At 43.7% G+C, this 20,851-nt stretch overlaps 1 long non-coding RNA gene across 1 annotated transcript in view; it reads left to right on the top strand.

Moving 5' to 3' along the window:
* Window positions 1-20,651, top strand: part of LOC308619533 — a 553,523-nt gene extending 532,872 nt beyond the window's left edge. The window contains exon 9 of the long non-coding RNA XR_014016202.1: window positions 20,581-20,651. This is a non-coding gene — a long non-coding RNA (uncharacterized lncRNA). The remainder of the gene's footprint in view (window positions 1-20,580) is intronic.
* Window positions 20,652-20,851: the final 200 nt, after the last annotated feature.

Raw genomic sequence — 20,851 nt, 5'->3', positions numbered from 1 at the left:
GTTGTCTATGGCAGCTTTTGTGCTAAGAAGGCAGAGTCAAGTAGCTGTAACAGAGGGAGTATGGCCCAAAACACCTCAAATATTCACTACCAGGCCCTTTACAGAAAATGTTTACTGACCCAAGTGCTAGATGCTGAGGATTCCACAGTGGATGAAATACACATGCTCCCCTGCTGCTTATAGATGAGGGTGTTCCACCCCAGGCCCTTGCCTACCACTTCTGCCCTGTCTCCCACCGCCCTCTCTCCAAGTCCTCTGAGAGTACACCGGTTCCTAGATTTTGGAATTCACAGATCAATAAAAACAATTTTTTTAATCACAGAGGATTAACATAGGATTATCAGATAGGTACATTTTTAAAAACCAACTACTATCTAATATTACCATCATTTTATAAGGAAAAAACATTTTAACATTAAAAAGCAGCAAGGATATCTCTAAAAATAAAGAAGAATTCCACAAGCTACATTAGTTTTACAAAATTCATCCTGTGGACTTTATTTTTCCCATTGCTGTGAATGATGACCCTTCTTCACTCATCATCACAGGTCTGTGGGCAGTCACATGGGACCTTTGATCTAGTCTAGGCAAACTGGTTTACTTTGTATTACCCAGATTTGCTATGGCTCTTCCCATGCAATTTTGCATCGGCAAAGCTCTTCCTCCTATTCTTCTGCTCATTGTTCAAAGCCCAGCTCATTAGCAGCAGAAGCTTAAGCTTCCCTCCAGCAGCAATCTAAAGACCCAGCTGCTCAGAGTTGCACGCAGGCTGTCGGCAGCGCGGATGAGTGATATGGCTGGGGTAGCTCTGTTGGCCACGGAGCAGGCCGACAGGAGGGCCACCTGGAGTGTGGCCCTTCCACTGGCACAAGCAGGTGAAGCCCTTTGACACAAGCATGCTGACAGCTCCACAGTGAAGGCTCGCAAATGCCCGAGAGGTGAACACCAGCTTCCCGACAAGTCTCTCATGAGGGCGCCAGGCAGCAGCCAGCTCCCAATCAGCAGGTGGTGGCAGCAGACACTGAGAGAGGTCGCCTTACTGGCAGGCAGCCCCAGGATACTGGGTACTCACTGCTCACGTGAAGCTTCTGGAATCCCCTTATACAATCCTAAGGTCTGTGGAAAAACAAATTATGGCTCTGTGATGAAGATAATCCCAGCAAGGCCTGGTGCCAAGCATACTTTCCTGCCTGACTTTGCTTCAGGGACAAACATTCTCCAGGCTTCCCTGCTGACCCAGCACCTCCTCCCTCCCCTGATGTGTCTGTGTGTGATCACTTTTGCAAACCCTCCACCGTGGGTGAGATATGAACAGTGAGCACCCCATCTCTTTTTACCAGCGGGAGTGGGGCTGCATTTCTCTAACTGCTCTCCACATTAGGGTGAGAGGTCTCCTTGTCCTTCTGAGACGGTTTATAGCCAAGTTGTTTTGCTTCTCAGTCATTTAATCCCTGTTGACTGTCTCAGTCATTTGAGACAGACAGGGAAAAAAAGGTTAAATTTCCAAGGGGAAATTAGAGACCCTGAGGCAAAACTGGAAAGAAGTCTTGGGATCACCTGGCTCAAACACCTCCCACTACAAAGAAGGAAACTGAGGCCCAGACAGGGAAGAGAATTGCTCAAGACCTCACAGGGAAAGCTGGAACTAGAAATAAAACCTCCTTGGTCAGCCCAAACCTCTTCAACTAGACACTGAAATGTCTAGATTGTCACTCCCTATAATCCAGAATTAAGGTAGTATTCCTTCTAGAAAACAGGAGAATATGTACCAGCTCAGATTAGGACGTGGTAAGAAAAGGGGAGTCTGGGTGCAGAGGGAGAATGTCCCAGGCAGCACATAATGACATATCAGACACTCACCCTTCGTAGTAGCATTTCTGCTAAAGGCTGGAGGAACAGGGTCCCCAAATTTTAAGTAAAGACACCACAAAATTTGTTCTCTTAAGACCTTCATATTCAGCCCAGATGAGGAAGCCGAGGTCCGAAGAAGGGGGCAGGAATCAAGTGAAGGTCATGCACCGTCAGGTGGAGGGTGGAATTAGGAGCTTGGCCTCAGAGGGTCTGGTCCAGCTCTCTCCTTGGCAGTTGGTCAGACTATCAGCCATCCCTGTCCTGGGGCTACCGGCCAGTCTTGAACTTGGGACTCATCTCAGCTTTCCCTACAGAGAGTCAGCTGTTCTTCTGGGCCAGTTGGTGCCAGGCTGATATTGCATTCCTCTCCTTGGCCCCCGAGCCAGGGACACGCTTTCCTGCAGCCCGATGCCATCCCCCATGGCGTGATTTCTGTGTGGTGGCCCAGGGAACAGCTGGTTAGAGGGTGGCAGGCTGAAGCTCTGAGTCAGGCCTGGCTAGTTCTATGAAGATCACCTGCCCACCAGGAGGGCTTGGGTTTTACTGCCTTCTGGCCATGTGTCACAGCAAGACATGCTAAACTCTCCCTGTGACTTGAGGACATGGCTTGGGCTGTCTGGGGCAGGTAGGGCAAGGACACTGAAAGCGATCCAGGCAGCACCCCTTTCCTGGGTCAGCCAATGCAGCAAGGAGGCACTGGTCCTGGCGCCTGCCCTCATGCAAGGGAAGCAGTCTTGACCTCAGAACCCCCATTCCAGACCCGTGTCCAGCATTGCCGGACCGGTCTAGGAAACCAGCAGACCAGCTCGGCAAAGGGGAGAGCAGAGAGAGGTTCCTTTCCCTAAAGAAAGAGTCCAGAGCATCAGAAAGTAGCACCCTGGCCCATGGCCCAGATCCCCCAGCTTCTGTGGGCCAAAGGACCTCAAAGATCTTCTAGCTCAAGTCCTTCATGGAACAGGAAAGAAAACAGAGGCCCAGAGAGGGGAAGGAGTTTTCCCTGGGTCACACAGCAATTTACAGCCAGGACTAAAATCCAGCCCTGCTGTTCATCCAGTTCTCAACCCACAAATGCTTTCAGAGCGTGGAGGTGACAGATGTCACTCTGGCCCCCAAAGGGTCATGAGGGAAACATTGCTAAGAGCCACCAGGTGCCCTCACGGGGTGAGTACTAAGTGTAGTTGCCCTGTACAGAGTTGGGATTGCACAAAGCATATATATGCATTGCCTTTTTTAATATGTTCAGCAATCCTATAAGGTAAGTGTAATTATTATCATCATTTACTTGAAAATTAACCAGGAGGCCTTCACTGGATAAACAGAATTCCAGCTGCCCGAGGTCTCAGGGACCACAATACGGACTCTCTGCTAAACATCATTCCGAACCCTGCTCTGACCACTGAAGCAGAACAGCCTGGGAGCATCCAGCGCTCCCCCCCGGGGGGCTCACCCTACAACCAGCACAGGACCTGGTGGGCTCACCTGAACCAGTCTCCCTGCAAACATGTGCTGGGAAGAAGCTTGGCCCACAGTAACCCCAGCCCCTCTATTTTTGTTCCATCACACACGCCAGGGCTCTCTTTGCCTCTCCTCCCCACACCCCCGCTCTCTGCCTGACAGCCAGCTGCCTGTCTATTTGAGGAAGCTGCAGTTAGAGCCTCTGCAGTCTTTCTCCCTGCCAGCCCAGTGATGCCCTGTTATGGGTGTGCTCTCCCTGTGACTCAGACCCAGCCAATAGACAAACTGGAAGGAGGGAGGTGGCCTGGAGAGGGAGGTCTCTAGAAAAGCAGTGGAGGAACTTGAAGGCACTGGTGCCATACAGCCTGAGGAAAAAGACTCAGGGAAACACATGCACATCCCTGGAAGGGTGGTAGGAGCAGAGAAAGCAGATTCACTCTGAAGGGCTCCAGAGGCCAGAGTGGGAGGGTGGACACACTGGACCTATTTTAGCTCAAAACATGAAAAAGCTTCTTGACTATCCTAAGACTGCCCAGGATACATTAGATCAAATGGCAAGCACATCAAACTCGGAGTCAGGGAAGCCCAGATTGGAGCCTCCACTCCCCGCTGTGCCTCAGCGAGCAAGATACTCAGCATTCACTATCTCTAAAATAATCTCATGAGGTGTATCTCAGAGATGCTCAGAACTCCTCGTAACACATCCAAAGGCAAACTTCAAATTCCCCAAGAGAAAAGAGGCTCAGCCTCCACACACACAGGCTGTGATCCCATCCAGGGCCGCCACAAAGAGCCAAGTCCAGCAGGGCGGTGGGCACAGAGAAAGGGGTCCTGGTCAGAAGCCAGACTGACCTGGGCTCAAGTCCTAGCTCTGTCTCTTACCATCTTGACCTCTAGCAAGATACTCAGCCTGAGTCTCTGAGTCTCAGTTTTCTTACCTGTAGAGTGGAGCTGTAAACCCCGCCCTACCTCCCTTACAGGGTTGGGGTGCGGATCAAATGAGGGAGAAGAACACGCACCTTGGAGGCTCTACGTTACTGATACAAAAAGCAATGGTGTGTTGAGAATTTCTGACTACAGTTATTTTTATCCCAGGAAGAACATGGATGACACAACAATTGCATTCAATGACAAATGTCCGTTCAACAAACATTCACTGGGCACCTACTGTGCCAGATTCTGAAGATGCAAACGTAAAGTAGACAAAACTCTATGACCTCCAAGACAAACTAAATGAGACAAGAAACATGTAAATTACTCAGGATAGCAGAATGTGGGACGCAGAGGTGTATCCAAGTTATGGTGAGAGCACAGAGGAGAGTGACCCTGCCCAGGATAGAGGGAGGCAGGGCTGAGGGCACCCGAGGAGGGAGTGTTTGGGTAGAGGCTTAAGAATGAGGAAGAATATTTACACACCCAATAACAGACCATCAAGGTGTATGAGGCAAAGACTGACAAAGAATTGAAGGGAGAAATAGACAATTCTACAATAAAAGTTGGAGACTTCAATGCCCCACTCTCGATAGAATGGATAGAATAACCAGACAGAAGACAAGTAAGGAACTAGAGGACTGGGACAACTGAATAAACCAACTAGATCTAACAGACATAACTCAGAACACTCTGCCCAACAACAGTGGCATATACATTCTTCTTGAGTACACGTGGGATACTCTCCAGGACAGACCATATGTTAGGCCACAAATTATGTCTCAATAGCCAAAAGATGGAATCAACCCAGTGTCCATCAACAGATGGATGGATAAACAAAATGTGATGTATACATACAATGGAATACTATTCAGCCTTAAAAAAGAAGGAAATTCTGACACATGCAATAGCATGGATGAATCTTGAAGACATTATGCTAGGTGCAATGTCAGTCACAAAAGGACAAACACTGTATGATTCCACCCCTATGAGTTACCTAAAGTAGTCAAATTCATAGAGACAGAATGTAGAACAGTGGTTGCCAGGGGCTGGGGGAAAGAATGGGGAATTATTAAGTGATGCAGAGTTTCAGTTCTGGAGATGGATGGTGGTGATGGTTGCACAATCACGTGACTGTTCTTAATGCCACTGAACCGTCACTAACAAAAAAAAGTGGTTAAAATGTTAAACTTCATGTTATGTATATTTTACCCAATTTTTAAAGATAAATAATTGTAAAAAATAAAAGAATGAGGAGGGAGTGTTCTAAGCAGTCCAGGTTGGAGAGAGAAGTCTAGACAGAAGAAACATCTTGTACTAAAGCACAGACGTACGAAAGCAACTGGTGTTCTCTGGAAATAGCGAAAGTGCCCCCAACATGTGAGACACACAGAGGTAGCCTCAGTGGGCTGGAGAGGTTCCTGAATGTCCTGGAACATTTGCATGCCACTCCGTGGGCTCCAGGGAAGATAGGGTCGCAGCATGGCTGAGAGCAGTCAGACTGGGAGGAGGCTGGGAAGGGCAGACAGTACCACCTCTAGAGAGACATTAAAAGAGAAACTGCTTTCCAGACAGCCCCAGCTCCCCAGACCTGTGGTCACCCTCTGTGGTCACCAGCCCAGTGCTGCGGCCAGAGTGACTCAAGACCTTTGCCTCCCGGGGCCACCAGCTGAAGGCAGGAGGGATTCCCCTGAAAAACGCAACAGGGAGGCACTGGTGGGGGCCCTGTGTGGGAAGCTCCTCTCTGCCATGTCATTCTCCCTGCACTGTGCAGTCTGTTTGGGTGGCAGCCTAGTGATGATGGGGAGCTTATCTCCCTGCAGGCTCACCCTGTGGTTTTCACCAGCTCACAGAGAGGCAAGTTCTGTAGCTCAAATGTGCATTTGGGCATGAGGAGTGGGAGGGGGCCTCTGTGAAGTCTGAATCAAGTGAATCTGGGAAATCCCAAGTCTGCAACTTATGAACAGTGACCTTGAGCAGCACTGTGTCTATATGGGTCTCAGCTTGTCCATCTATAAAATAAAGGAGTTAGACCTATAAATCCATTGTTATGCCTTTAACATTAAGAAAGACAGGACATTACTGAACATGTTTTAGTAATTCAGCAATCAAGTATGCACACACACACACACACACACACACACGGACGGGGCAAAATGTTCTTTCCTTTTCCCCTTGAGTCTCTCTCATCTACGTTAGTCTAGGTTTGACAACACTGAGTGAGTTTCCTCTGTGATTTCCATCTCTCTCTCCCTCTCTCTAGTTCCCTTGGTTTCTTCCTCTTAAGTTGTCTTCCTTGTAAGAGTAGGGGGAGCATGAGAGGGGGCTTGGCATCCTGTGAATGGAAGGAAAAGAATGGAGGCAAGTCCTTCCTCATCTAACCACAGGGCAAAAAAATCTATAAAATATCTAAATCTATGAGTAAAATCAGCTCTTAGCTAAAACTGGTGTGTTATTCTACTCAAAACACCACTTGGTCTTTCCAAAGGAAGCAAGCCAAAGTTATTCACATATATATATATACCCTCAAGGAAGAATTTGCTGGAAATTGGATTGTCAAAGGTCAATTTACCAAATGATCAAGTCACTTCATTACTGAAAATGTTCTTAACATAACGTTGTAGTTTCACCAACATGATAGCAAGAATTGTTCATGCCCTAGTTAGGTGGGCTAGTCCCGAGATACTGCAGGCTCTGCCATTGTCACCTACTGTCTCCAGGGGTCTCCATTCCAACCAGCTGGAAGGGGAGAAGCATGTGGATGAACCTGTGTGGGAGATGAACATCACTGGCGCTCACATTCTGTGGCCTGCCTCTAAGCCGCATGCCCACCTACAAAGGGGACTGGGAATGTAGTCCCTAAGCAGGCAGCCTCCCCACAGTGACCTTCCTGGGAGCTCTGCAAAGGAATGTAAGTGTTGCAAATACCAAGTTCTTCTCCAGTGCTCAACATCCTGCATAGACACACGTGGGCCTTTTCTTATACATGACTGCCTCCTCTATTCTGTGCCTGCCCCTGCCCAGACATGGAGTATGTGAATGGATGGACTTTTCCTTAGACATGGCTCTCATGTGGCCTTGCGTTTGGCCCCGGGTTTGGCATCTTCATCTCTCGGGCCTTGGCCTCTGCCTCCACCTCACCTCTGCATCTGCCCTGGCATCTCCCTCAGTCCTGCCATTTCACAAGTGGTGTCCCCTTCAACACAATCTTTTGTTTCTCTATTTTTAAAAACCTGCGCCCTGTCCACCTTGGAATGTAAAGCCTGTAAATCTCTAGGAAACACTGTCTGCGGGCAGAAAGCTTAGCTCTGAGAGACTAAGTGGCTACACAGAGAGGCCACATTTTGAGTTCTTTGTGGTAACAATGGAAGAGGGAGCCACTGAGCTTTGAAACTGGGATAGCTGTCCTGGCCCCTCTTTGCTCTCACCACAGAAACCTCCCTAAACACACTGTTTAAATGAGGGAACAAAAAAAGAATGTGGGACTTCTGCTTCCAGCCAAGATGGAGTAACAGGGACCAATTTACCTCTTTTATGAAACGATAAAGAAAGAAAAGAAAGAAAGAGAAAAGAAAGCGAGAAAGAGATAAGGGGGGGGGGAGGGAGAGAGAGAGACAGAGAGAGAGAAAAGAAAGGAAGGAAGGAAGGAAGGAAGAAAGAGAGTACATAAAACAGTGATTTTCAAGACATAGAAGTCACAAAACAGAAGACAACCATGCCTGAGAGACCAAAAGCAAATTGGCCCAATGAACTGCCTATGACAGTTCTCTGGCTGTGGCACTTGAGGGGGAATTGAGGCAGAGGCTGCAGACTCCCTGAGTAGAGGAGATGGAGCTGAGAGTCCAGGGGACCAAAGCAACCAGAGTTCGTAATACAGAGCACCAGAGAGGAGAGAACGCACAGTGAGAGGACCTCAGAAATCTGCATAGAACCCTCCGTGCATGCATCAACGACACATCATGTGAAGAAACTACCTGAAGTGGAGGAAAGAACCACCTGAAAGAACTGGAAGAAAAAAGGCCTAGCGCTCACACAGGACTGGGAACAGTGCCTAAAGCCACCAGTCAGACTAAAAAAGCTCATAATTCACGGCATATGGGGTGAAGTACTCAGGAGGGTCTTGCCTCAGCAGTGAGGAATGACTAGTCATAAACTGTGCTGCTCTAGACCCACCTAGCGAATTGTAAAAGTTAGACCTGAAAGAATCACAAAGTTTCCAATACTTAACTATATCCCAGAACAAAACTGGAGATATATAGGGATACAACATATCCAACACCAACAAGGTAAAATTCACAATGTCTGATATCCAATCAGAGATTACCAGACATGCAAAAAATCAGGAAAACATGACCCATAGTGAGGCCATCCAATCAAAACCAACTCAGAAGTAACACAGATGTTAGAATCAGCAGAGAAAGACCTTAGCAGGTATTAGAACTGTACTCCCAACATTCAAAAAGTTAAGTAGACACGGAGAATATTCAAAAGACCCAAATAAGACTTCTAGAGATGAAAACTATGTCTGAGATTTTAAAATACACTGATTGGATTAACAGTGGATTAGACAGTGCAGAAAAAAAAGATTAGTGAACTTGAGAAAATAGAACTTTTTTTTTTTTTTTTGCGGTACACAGGCCTCTCACTGTTGTGGCCTCTCCCGTTGCGGAGCACAGGCTCCGGACGCGCAGGCTCAGCAGCCATGGCTCACCGGCCCAGCCGCTCCGTGGCATGTGGGATCTTCCCAGACCGGGGCACGAACCCGCGTCCCCTGCATCAGCAGGTGGACTCTCAACCACTGCGCCACCAGGGAAGCCCAAATAGAACTTTTAAAAATAAAAAGAGCATCAATGAACTGTGGGACAGCTTCAAGTGAAGATGGACCAGCTTGCCTTGAGCTTTCACTCTTCCAAGCATCCCCTTTCAGAACCTCAAAGCCGGAGGATTACAACCGAGGGTGGTTTTGTCTTTCCACCGGTGCTTCGACTGAAAGGGTTTTTAAGGGGTATGAGAGTGTGTGTGTGTGTGCATGTGTGTTTTACATTTTTTAAATGTTTCATTTAAAGTGAAATACACCTATAGATAATTACACATATCATGAGTGTCCAGCTCACTTATTATCAAAAATATTTATAAAAACCTTTTATTTTGGAATAATGTTAGATTGGCAGAAAAGTTCCAGCAATAGTACAATAATGTTAGATTTCCAGAAAAGTTTCCTGTACTCCCTTCATCCAGTTTCTACTCACGTTAATGTCTTATGTAACTGCAGTACAATTAACATGGGTACATCACTATTAACAAAACTACATTCAGATTTTGCCAGGCTTTTTCCATTATTGTCCTTATTCTTTTCCAAGATCCAATCCAAGATACTATGTTGCATCTTGTCCTGAAAGGTTTAAAGTTGAAACCCTGAACCAAAGGGTTGCCTTATGAGGAGTTAGCAATCAGGAGTGATCAATAGTGGCCCTGTGGTTACACTATCCATTACCCACACTTTATATTCACAGGGACAGATGGAGACTAGAACTCTCTGTTGGAAATCCCCCAATATACATTACCAGAGTAGCATGAGCTCACTGGGAAAAAAAAATAAGACATCTGAAAAGAAAGACTACAAAACAAAATTACAATAAAAATGGCAAATGGAACACTGTGGACTATATGAAACAGAAGAATAGACCAAGAATTTAAAATAAACATAATAAATATTTGGATAATGAGACAAGGACAACAAATTATTTTAAAACCAAGTGGAAATATTCACATTAGATCAGATAAATGCAGATAAATGATAGGACAGGTTTAGCTGAAGAATATATTAGTGAACTGAAAGATCAAAATGAGGAATTCTTCCAGATGTCAACAGAAAAAAAAATTTTTTTAAAGAAACACAAAAGAAAAAAATCTAAGAAATAAAGAGATTAGATGTAAAATTTTCAACATCCAAATAATAGGAGTTCTAACGAGCAAGGAAAACAAAAACAGAAAGGTGAAAATATTTGAACAAATAAATGGACATTAATTTTCTAGAATCAAGGAAAGATGAAAGACGTCACATTGAAAGTAGACAGAGAATGAAAACCCTTACTTAGATTGTAGTAATATTTTTTAATTGTCCCAAAGATAAAATTTGAAAAGACTTCCAAGGGTAGAGAATACCTACCTAGACAAAGCAGAGAAATACCTAGAGAAAGAGTAGACTATCTACAGAGAAGCATTAGTCTTTGCAGAAGTGTTGGATACAAGAAGATTAAAGTAATTTTTTTAATTGAAAGAAAATAATCTGGAAGGTAGAACTTTATATCCAAAAATTGGCATTAACATATGAGGGGTAGTAAAAAACATTCTCAGGCATACAAGGTACCAAAAGGGTTACCACAGACTGAAAATAATTTTGGAAAAAGTACTCAAAATTTTAGACACATAAATCTAGGAAGGTAATTAAAAAAATCTAGCATGATTGAAAAAGAAAAAAAAATCATTTTCATATAATGATGGCATAGGAAGGGGGTGGGGAAGAAACTGAAGGATATGAGAGCAGACTAGAGTATTTGTCTTTTTAGGGGAAAGACATAAATACTGACAAGTTTAACAGGTTAATAGGGGAAATTTTTAAAATATATATTAGTCTTAAGTTTAAAGCAATCATCAGATGCACAAAATAGAGTATAACTTTTAAACCAGCAGAAAAAAATTCAATACATCCAGTGATAAGTAAGAATAAAAAGAAATAAAAGAAGACATATAAATGGAAAATATGAAAAAAGATGGCAACTAAGTTTAAATATATAAAATAAATATAATTGGGCTAACTGTCCCAATTAAAAGAGAAAAAGAGTCAGACTGGGCTTTAAAAAAATAAAATCCAACAGTATGTTATCTACAAAAGACAATGGTACAAAAAGTTGAAAATAGAAGAATGAAACCCTCCACAGTAATAAATTTGAAAACCTACATGAAACTGATAAATTGTAAAATATAGAAAATGCAATATTGATACAAAAAGAACTTGAATAGACCAAAGAATGTTACAGAAATGGAAATGGTAGCCAAAGACTTTCTCTCTACTTTTCTCCCAAATACACCAGGCATATTGTATATGTACTGTCTTATTTGTCTATTGTCTGAGTCTCCATCTTTGAATGTAAGCCTCATGAGGGCATGGAATTGTTTGTTCATTGCTATATCCCCAGTGCTTTAGAATAATGTTGAGAATGTAGACACCCAGTAAATAGTCACTGAATGGAAGGATGGATGGATGAGTAAATGGTTGGATGAAGTGAGTTGAAAATTCAATTCTTAAACTCTTCATCTATACTGAGAATAGAAAAGCTCTGAGATTCAAGGAGATAGAGGATAGGTACTGGGGGTTGATTAGGGGAGCACAGCCTAATCAGCCATAGACAATATGTAAATGAATTGCATGGCTGTATTCCAATAAAACTTTATTTACAAAAACAAAAAGCTGCTGCATTTGGCTCACAGGCCATAGTTTGTCTGCCCCAATGTAAAGTACCATATTTGCCATTACTAACTTGAGAAGAAATGGAAAACCCAATTGTTTTTATAACAAAATAAGAACTTGAATTAATAGATTTTCAATTTTCCCACAAAGAAATTATAGGTTACAGATGGCTCTCCAGGTGGATCCTCTAAACTTTCATAGAACAGATAATTCCAATTATATATAAATTCTTCCAGACAGTAAATAAAGATAAAACTCCTCAACTTATTTTATGAAGCCAATATAGTCTAGATAACAAACCAGACAGGGGGGAAATATGTACAGACCCCCCACTTCAAACATGTACCCAAATACAAGAATTTTTTAAATACATACATACATAGCAGACAGACAGCTGGATAGCAAACTTAATTGAGCAATGTATAAAAAGAAATACATCGTGATCAAATAGAGGACGGTCCTCTATCTTATCTTTTCCTTAAAAATATAGAATACTTTAACATTAGGAAATCTACTGATGTAATTTACTAAATTGGGAAATTAGAAGGAGAAAATTATATAATCATGTCAATAGGTTCAGAAAAAGAAACATAATGAAGTCAGTAATGAATGGACTTTGGGAAAAAACACCTTGGGCAAAATAGTACTAGGAGCGGGCTTCCCTGGTGGCGCAGTGGTTGAGAGTCCACCTACCGATGCAGGGAACACGGGTTCGTGCCCCGGTCCGGGAAGATCCCACATGCCACGGAGCGGCTGGGCCCATGAGCCATGGCCGCTGAGCCTGCGCGTCCGGAGCTTGTGCTCCACAACGGGAGAGGCCACAACAGTGAGAGGCCCGCGTACAGCAAAAAAATAAAAATAAAAAAAAATAGTACTAGGAGGTAGGTTCCTTAACCTGGTAAAAAGGTAACTACCAAAAAGCTACCACAAGCATCATACCTAAAAATGCAAACCTTAAAATCTCTTTTAAATCAGAAAAAGAACAAGAAAATAATCCCCACTTGAACTCCTAGCCAACATTATACTAAAAATAGAAATAAGATTTAGGGATAGAAAGTAAGAAACAAAACGGTCATTATTCCAGGTGAGTTTATTATCTTCAAAGAAAATCCAATACACAAAGCATTAGGAATATTAAGAGTAACATCATATATCATTATAGAAATGTCATACAACAAAATACTGTCTTAACAGGTAAAATGAATGAACTAGATCTACATTATTAATATCAATAAATCTCGCTGTTAGACGAAAATCAAAAGCCAGTTGAAAACGGATATAAGCAGTATGGTAATGTTACTGAATTAGTCGTGAGACCCCGCACTCTTGGTGCCCTAGCTGAACCTAAGCTCTCCCTTCCCCCACCCCCCTATCAGACAGGGAGTTCTTTCCCACTCAGTTTCGAGCTCCCAATAATGAAATTGAGTTTGGTGCAAGCAAAACAGGCTTTTACCCAAAGGCCAGAGAATGGAGAAGGGAAGCTCAACCTCTAAAAGCACCTTCTCCCCAAAGAGAGGGGAGTAAGGGAATTTTAGGGTTAAGAGGGAGAGGGTCATCAGGGCTCTAGGAAACGGGCGGAGATTTCCAAGGGCAGCCAGGTCATGCGCAGTCTTCCACGCTCCTTTGCACGTGGAACAAATTGCGCCTAGCGGAGCGCAAATCCCCGCTTTGGGCGGAGATGTTAGCAAGGTAATGAAGCGAAGGTAATGCTGGGACACCCCTTCGTTTCATCTGCGCAGGCGTGTTCCCGTGGTCGTCAGAGCTGGTTTGGGATGGTTGACCACTGGGTATCTCTCAAAGTACAGCCCGCGAAGCATCTCTGCCAAACACCAGGTACTTTTGAAACAAACACAGAGATAAATCAGGGTAAGTATCTTTCAGCTTTCAGGGGTTGGTATGGAAACACAGAGATAAATCAAGGCAAGGAAAGCAGTGACCTTTAGCCTTCTTTGCCCGCCATCTTGGACCTAGCTGGTTCAGCCTGGTTTTGTCTCTGGCTTTCGTGGCTTCCTGTTGATAAAAAACAACTAACCTGTATGATTGAAAAAAAAAAACAAACAGTTTCCGCGCCTGGAACCTTGGCTGCATAGCGTGGGTAACAATACTGCTTGTTAAATGTTTTAAGTACACAAGGCAATACTATATATTGGTGTTTACCCACGTGAAAACAAAGTAATACTGAGCACCGAGAAGCTGCGTACTAACTTGAGAGTTACCTCTGGAGAGAGAGGGAGAGCAATTGGGTTTCAACTTTATCTGTAGTTTTACTTTCTTTCTAAAAGGATTTAAGGCTAATGTTAACATTTCCTCCGTCTGGTGATGGGTACACTGGTGCTTATGACATTTTTATCTGTAACTTTCTGTAAGCTTAAAGTCTTTCCTAATTGAAATTATTTTTAATGGAAAGGAAAACGAGTCATGATCAAACCTGTCTTATCTCCGCACCTGTGAGTGTAGAAAGGACACCCCGCCCACCCACCCCCGTGTCCCCAGGACAGAGGCTTATCTTTCACCATCTGGGAGTTCAGAGTGACACGGTCCTCTGTACCCTGAGGCTTCCTGCTCACTGCGGGCTGTGCAGGCTCCTTGGGAGGACAGGCTTGTGTGGGTTGGGGTCACCGTTAGTAAGGGCGGCAGTCCGTTCCATATTGATCTCCCGTTACCCCATCCCACAGATTTGAATTCCCGTTTCCCACCTAGTGTCGTCTGAGGCTCAGTTTGAAATTCTCTTCCATTAAATGGAAATCATGAGAAACTTAAGACAGTAGATTTGTTTATCCTTGGGATGAATTACAAGCACATGGGGGCAATCCTCTTAATCCTTTCATCTGAAGGTCAAGAAGGGTCATAATTTGAGGAGAAATCACTGTCTCCTCTGGCTCCTACAGTGGTTCAAGACTTAAACTTTTAACACTGGGTGGTATCCACCAGTTCTCAAAATACAGTGAGTTTAAGGCTGGGGCAGTGAAAATACGAGAAAAATGTGGAACACCTTTTTGTGCCAAGTAAGGATAGGTTCATGGACTTATGGGAACATGTCAAGAGGACCCAGGAGCCAGAATGAAGGGGTTCCCACTGAACAAGCACAGTCTGGTCATCGAAACCCGTGGAATAAAACAAAAACTCATTGAATAAAATAAGAATCCATGAGACTATAGTGATATAAATTAATAAATGAGTACACAAATAGATGGAGAAGAGAGGAAAGTCTTTGTAGTAGAACAACAACTACTAAATACAGATGGAATGAAAAAAAATGCTTGTGGGTAAGCTTTAAAAGCATGAAAAGCAAAGGGTAAGAAGGATCTACCCTACCCTGCCGATTGAAAAACAAAATGTACACCCTGCTATCAGAAGAAGGAAGATGACTGCTTCCCCATCTCTGCCTCACCGAGAAAGTCCATTTTCTTATTGACTGCCCTGAGTCATCATAGTGTTTTCAGCTGTTCCCCCTCCCAGTGACTAGCACCACTGCACCCCAATTGAAACAAAAAGTGGTGGATGGACCGCCACTTTGGGGAGAGAAGGCAACATGGGAACTGTGGAATTCATATTACCTAGACTGAGAAATGGAAGCTGGCTTTGTGCCTTTCTTGCTGTGTGACCTTGAAAATCCCACATTCTTTATGCTCCAGTTATCTCATCTGTACAATAGGGATTCAAATGGTTTCTCTACTTCACTGGGTGGTGATTAGGACCTAATTATTCACCACGTGAGAAGGTGCTTGTAAACCACCATGCCAGCAGACACTTTAGGGTATCACAGACTAAAGGGAACTTCTTAAGAAAGGGCAGGGGACGGGCAGCGTCGTCCATCTGCTGGAGACAGGCTAAGGTCCAAATTATTATTTTTTCAACTTGAATGATGCACTGAACCCTTTTTAGAAAAGTCTCAGACTGCAAGCACCGACTTCAGTGACTCTTACCATTTCTTATACACAAAGAAACGTAAAACTAGGTTTTGATGTCTTATGTTTCCTATGGAATTTATAGTGAGAGCATCATTTAGGAGCAGTGAGCTAGGACGTTGTGGATTGAAGGCCTGAGGAAAAGAGTGAAAGGGGAAGAGCAGGGTGTAGAAGGAGAGTGTCTGACCTCAGCCTTGTTTTTCTTTCTCCCACGGAGAATATAACTAGCTGTATTAAGATCAGTGCAACTGCTATGGGCTGTATTAAGATCAATGCAACTGCTACGGGCTGAAATTCATGTTTTGAAGTCCTAACCCCTAGTACCTCAGACCATGACCATATTTGGAAACAGGGCCTTGAAACAGGTGATTAAGGTAATCTGTGGCCATTGGGATGGGTCCTAATCTAATCTGACTGGGGTCTTTAAAGAGAAGATTAGGAAACAGAGAAGGAAAGAGGGAATACAGTGAGAAGACAGAGGAGACGGAAACATGAGGAAACAGGGAGAAGGCAGCCCTTTGTAAGACAGAGAGAGGCTTCTGTGGAAACCAAACCTACTGACTCCTTGATCCTGGACTTCCAACCTCCAGATCTATGAGAAAAAATACATTTCTGTTGTTTAAGCCACCCAGTCTGTGGTACTTTTTTATTAGCCTGGGCTGACTAATGAAATTACATAAAGATCATGGTTGTTTTTTTTTTAGAAGCTGCTTTGTGCTTTGCTTCTTCAGAAAGAATACTATGTCAGGACAGAAGATATTGTTGTAAATATTTATGATTTGCATATGTGAATATTAATAGGTTAACCTTCTCTGGACACAGGGTGGGGGTCAGGGGACTGGCAGCAGGAGTTGGGGTGTTTCAGTTGTTTCTATCCTATGATGACTGTCTGATGGGTATAAGGCTTGGGTGCCAACACAGGCCAAACAGTGATGATCACATCTGAAAGGTTTCTTTCTAGTGTGGGCTATGCCACGCTGCAGTATATTCATAAAATTGAATATTCTACAGCCATTAAAATGAACAAACCACAGCCATGTGACACAACATGGCTAATGTCCCAAACATAACGGTAAAAAAAATACAAGTCACAGGGCTTTCCTGGTGGCACAGTGGTTGAGAGTCTGCCTGCCGATGCAGGGGACGCGGGTTCGTGCCCCGGTCCGGGAAGATCCCACATGCCGCGGAGTGGCTGGGCCCGTGAGCCATGGCCACTGAGCCTGCGCTTCCGGAGCCTGTGCTCCGCAATGGGAGAGGCCACCACAGTGAGAGGCCCGCATACCGCAAAAAAAAAAAAACAAGTCACAGAAGACAAACAATATGATTTCATTCATATAAAATTCACAAAGAGGTGGCTCAACTCTACCATACTGGGATGGATACCTAGGTCATAAAACCAGAAAAGCAAGCAAGAAAGTGAGTCTCCCAAAAGTGGGGATAGTGATGACCTGGAATTGGGGGGGAAGAAATAGGTGTCAGGGAGGGGACACGAAGATAACAAGGTGCTTACAGCTTTCACTTGTTGCCCACAGGGGTTTGCTTTGTAATTATTCATTGAATTATGCAAATTTTTACAACTTTTTTCTTGTATAAATCACATTAAAAAAACGAGGAGAGCTGATGCGAATATGGCTAATTGTTCTCAATCCTGGTGGATCTGTGTTATGTCATTAATTATACTTCTCTGTAAGTTGTGAGGTTTGTTGGTGTTTTTGTTTTGTTTTCATATTATTATTCCAAGTGAATGAAGCTAAACAAAAAAGAGTACATACATTGTACATGTTCTTATGGAATTTTATATTCCATTTGTATAAAATTCAAGAAAATGCAAAGGAATCTAGAGTGGCAGAAAGCAGCTGAGTTGATTCCTGGCAGGAAGGGGGTTGGCCAGGAAGGGGCAGGAGGGGAGGGAGCAGGAGGAAACTTCTGGGGTGACGGATGTGTTCGTTATGTTGAGGGTAGTGATGGATTCATGGGTGTACACTTATGTCAAAATATATAAAATTACACACTTGAAATGTGCACAGTTCATGATATGTCAGTGATATATCAGTGAAGCAGGTTTTTAAGAAAAACTTCCTTGTGCCTTTTCATATGGTTCAAATAGTCTTCAATATACATATATTGCTTAAACATGAGGGAGATATTGTTTACATAATCAGAGAGCCCTGAGCAAAGAACTTTGATGCTGTCTCCCAGGTAGTTGTATATGTGTTTGGGTCAGACATAGGATTCAATTACGTCAGCATATTTTTGTTCTGCCTTTAATAGAAAAGGGGCGTCCACTCTTCTCTCTCCCCATTTCCCTTCTCCCTTCACCCCTCCCCCTCACTCTTTCTCTCCTTTTCTCTTTGGCTCTCACTCTTGCTCTCTCGCAGAAAATCCTTTTCTTCAGCTGAGCACATGGCTTTAGAAGACGTGACAACACTCATAATAACGAACGATAAACGATCTTCCTGTTGCTGAATAGTGTTCTATCGTTTATAACATGCTGTCTCATATCTGTCTTTTGATTCGCACAACAATCCTTGGGTGTAGCAATAGGAAAATAAAAGGCAACTGTAACCGCTTCTGCCTTCTAAGGAGGGTGGTAAATTTCGTATCAGTGGGCAAATAAATCTTTGTTGCCTTCCACTTTCAGAGACTGTCAGTGAAGACAGCAGATGAAAGATTCAGCCATTTCTTTTACTCCAGCTCCCTCCCTTCAGCCCTGTGATGGCCTCAGGTTTAATAGAATAATGAGTCATTGGGATGCAAAGATAGGTCCAGACCTGAGTTGGGGGGTTGTGGCAGACATTCTGTTTGCCTACCCAAAATTTATTCTTCTCTTCTTACTTACACAGGGCCCTGATTTTGTTGGAGGTAGCAATGTACCAACTGAAAAATTAGATTTCCCAGGCTCCCCTCCAGAGAAGAGTGCCCATGAGAGTAACTTCTGGCCAATTGAAGGAAAGAATAACTATAGTATGAGGCTTCTGGGAATGCTCCCTGAAAAGGGCACTGACTCTGTTGGCAGGCCCCTTATTGGCCTTCCCTCTTCCTCCACCTGAAACATGGATGTAATGACTTGTGCTGCAGCAGTCATTTTGCAGTCCTGAGGTGATCTTGCTTGAGGACTGTAGGCTTGTGCTAAGGATGGCAAAATGGAAAGATGAGTGGAGGTTAGGACATTGATGAGATTGTGGCACTACCTTACCAGCCCTAGAATGCCTACCTCCAGACTTACATGAGAGAAAAATTGTAAACCTTATTTAAGGCATTGTTTTACAGGTCTCTGTTGCAGCAAACGCAGTCCTGAGTGAAAGGGAATTGATGAGCTATGTTATTCTGTGTTTTGAAGTGGGGGAATTTCTGGGATGAATCCTACAGAAGCGTGCTCTAAAAAGAAGGGGAAACGAGCAACAACATGGTGACACAAACCTCTGTTTCCTCAAGTTTCATATAAAGCCTGCTGTACATATGTAGATGCCATGTGTGCAGCATGTGAGGGGAGGTCAGGGAGAGGGGGTTGTGGTGCCTCTTCAATGTGGCATGAGAAGGGACAGCAGCCGTGAGCAGGCAAGTTGATCCTTCCACCAAGCTAATTCCAAATAAACAGGATCTCGGAGCTAGAGGGTGAGGAAACATTAACACTTCCCTTTTATGCCAGAGAGACTGCTAAAGAAGCTTATCTCACAGCACGTGGGGTGAGTTTTGAACCAATACCATCTAAATTTTTAAAATCTAGACTTGAATCCCAGCCCTACATTTACTACTACCTGTGTGATTTGGGGAAAAACCTTTAACCTCTCTGGGCCTCAATTTTTTCATCTGTAACAGGAGGGATTGGTCAAATTAAGTTCTAAGGTCCAATCCAAACCTTCTAGGAGTCCATTTAAAATATATTATTGGGGCTTCCCTGGTGGCGTAGTGGTTAAGAATCTGCCTGCCAATGCAGGGGACACGGGTTTGAGCCCTGGTCTGGGAAGATCCCACATGCCATGGAGCAACTAAGCCCTTGCACCACAACTACTGAGCCTGTACCCTAGAGCCTGCGAGCCACAACTACTGAAGCCCGCACGCCTAGAGCCCATACTCCGCAACAAGAGAAGCCACCACAACGAGAGAAGCCACCGCAATGAGAAGCCCACGCACCGCAATGAAGAGTAGCCCCCGCTCACCCCAACTAGAGAAAGCCCGCACACAGCAACGAAGACCCAACACAGCCAAAAATAAATGAAATAAGTTTATACCAAAAAAGAAATGAAATATATATCATTACGGTAAAATTAAATCTATTAAGCACTAAATGAAAATTAATTCATACAAATTTATACAAATATGTACTTCCTAACAATGAGAATCCACCGTCTCACAAGCCACAGTTCACAGGAGAACAGGACCTCCAGCTAGATGAGCCATGAATGCCTCATACAGTTCCTATACTGTAACCCTTCCCTTACTTCTGGCTCCTCACACCTAGCTGCATAGGTGCATTTACATTAGAAAATCTGCTTTAAACCTTGAAATTCATTTCCTTTAAATAAAAATGAAATAGACACAATGGGATATTTAAATACATTCTGGCACCATCCCAATAGCACAAGCCTGTGCGACATGAAGCTGGTAACATCAGCAGGACTGTGGGAGGACTTTATTAAGCAAATCGGGTAGTTTGTTAAACACCCCAGGGCCTTCTCATCATAAATGCAGCTAAGCGGCCCTGGAGTAATGGGGATGGAGCCCCTCCTGAGCTCTAAGCTCTTTATTCTGATGTTTAATGAGCATGAATAACCAGGGATGGATAGTATTGTTTATGAGTCCTCGTGAACCCAGGAAAAGGGTGACTTCAAAGGTTCCTTTGGACCATTGTAAAGCAATTATACTCCAATAAAGATGTAAAAAAAAAAAAAAAGTTCCTTTGGGATTTTTGAAGCCTTGTCTATAAAACGTGTCGGAATTAACTGGGTTCTATCTCATTCTTAGGACCTTATCTTCAGCTGGACTGGACCCCCCCAGGAACTGGGTAAGCAGAGAGTCTAGAGCCTGAATTCTTCACCTGTGAGTATGTCATTGAGTTTTTTGCTGAATTATCCTCCAAATGATCGTTTGTGTCCTGTTCTCTGGCAGCCTACATTATTGTAGTTGAATAGGGGACAGCTTCCTGTTCCCTGCAACTGGAAAGCAGTTTAAATACATCATACCTGTAAACAGAGCTAATTGACATCTATAGAGTAACCCAAAGAAGGCAGGGATT

This window comes from Mesoplodon bidens (genome assembly GCF_964165515.1).
Source record: "Mesoplodon bidens genome assembly, chromosome: 6".
NCBI lineage: Eukaryota > Metazoa > Chordata > Mammalia > Artiodactyla > Ziphiidae > Mesoplodon > Mesoplodon bidens.
This window is presented reverse-complemented; position numbering and strand designations above follow the sequence as displayed.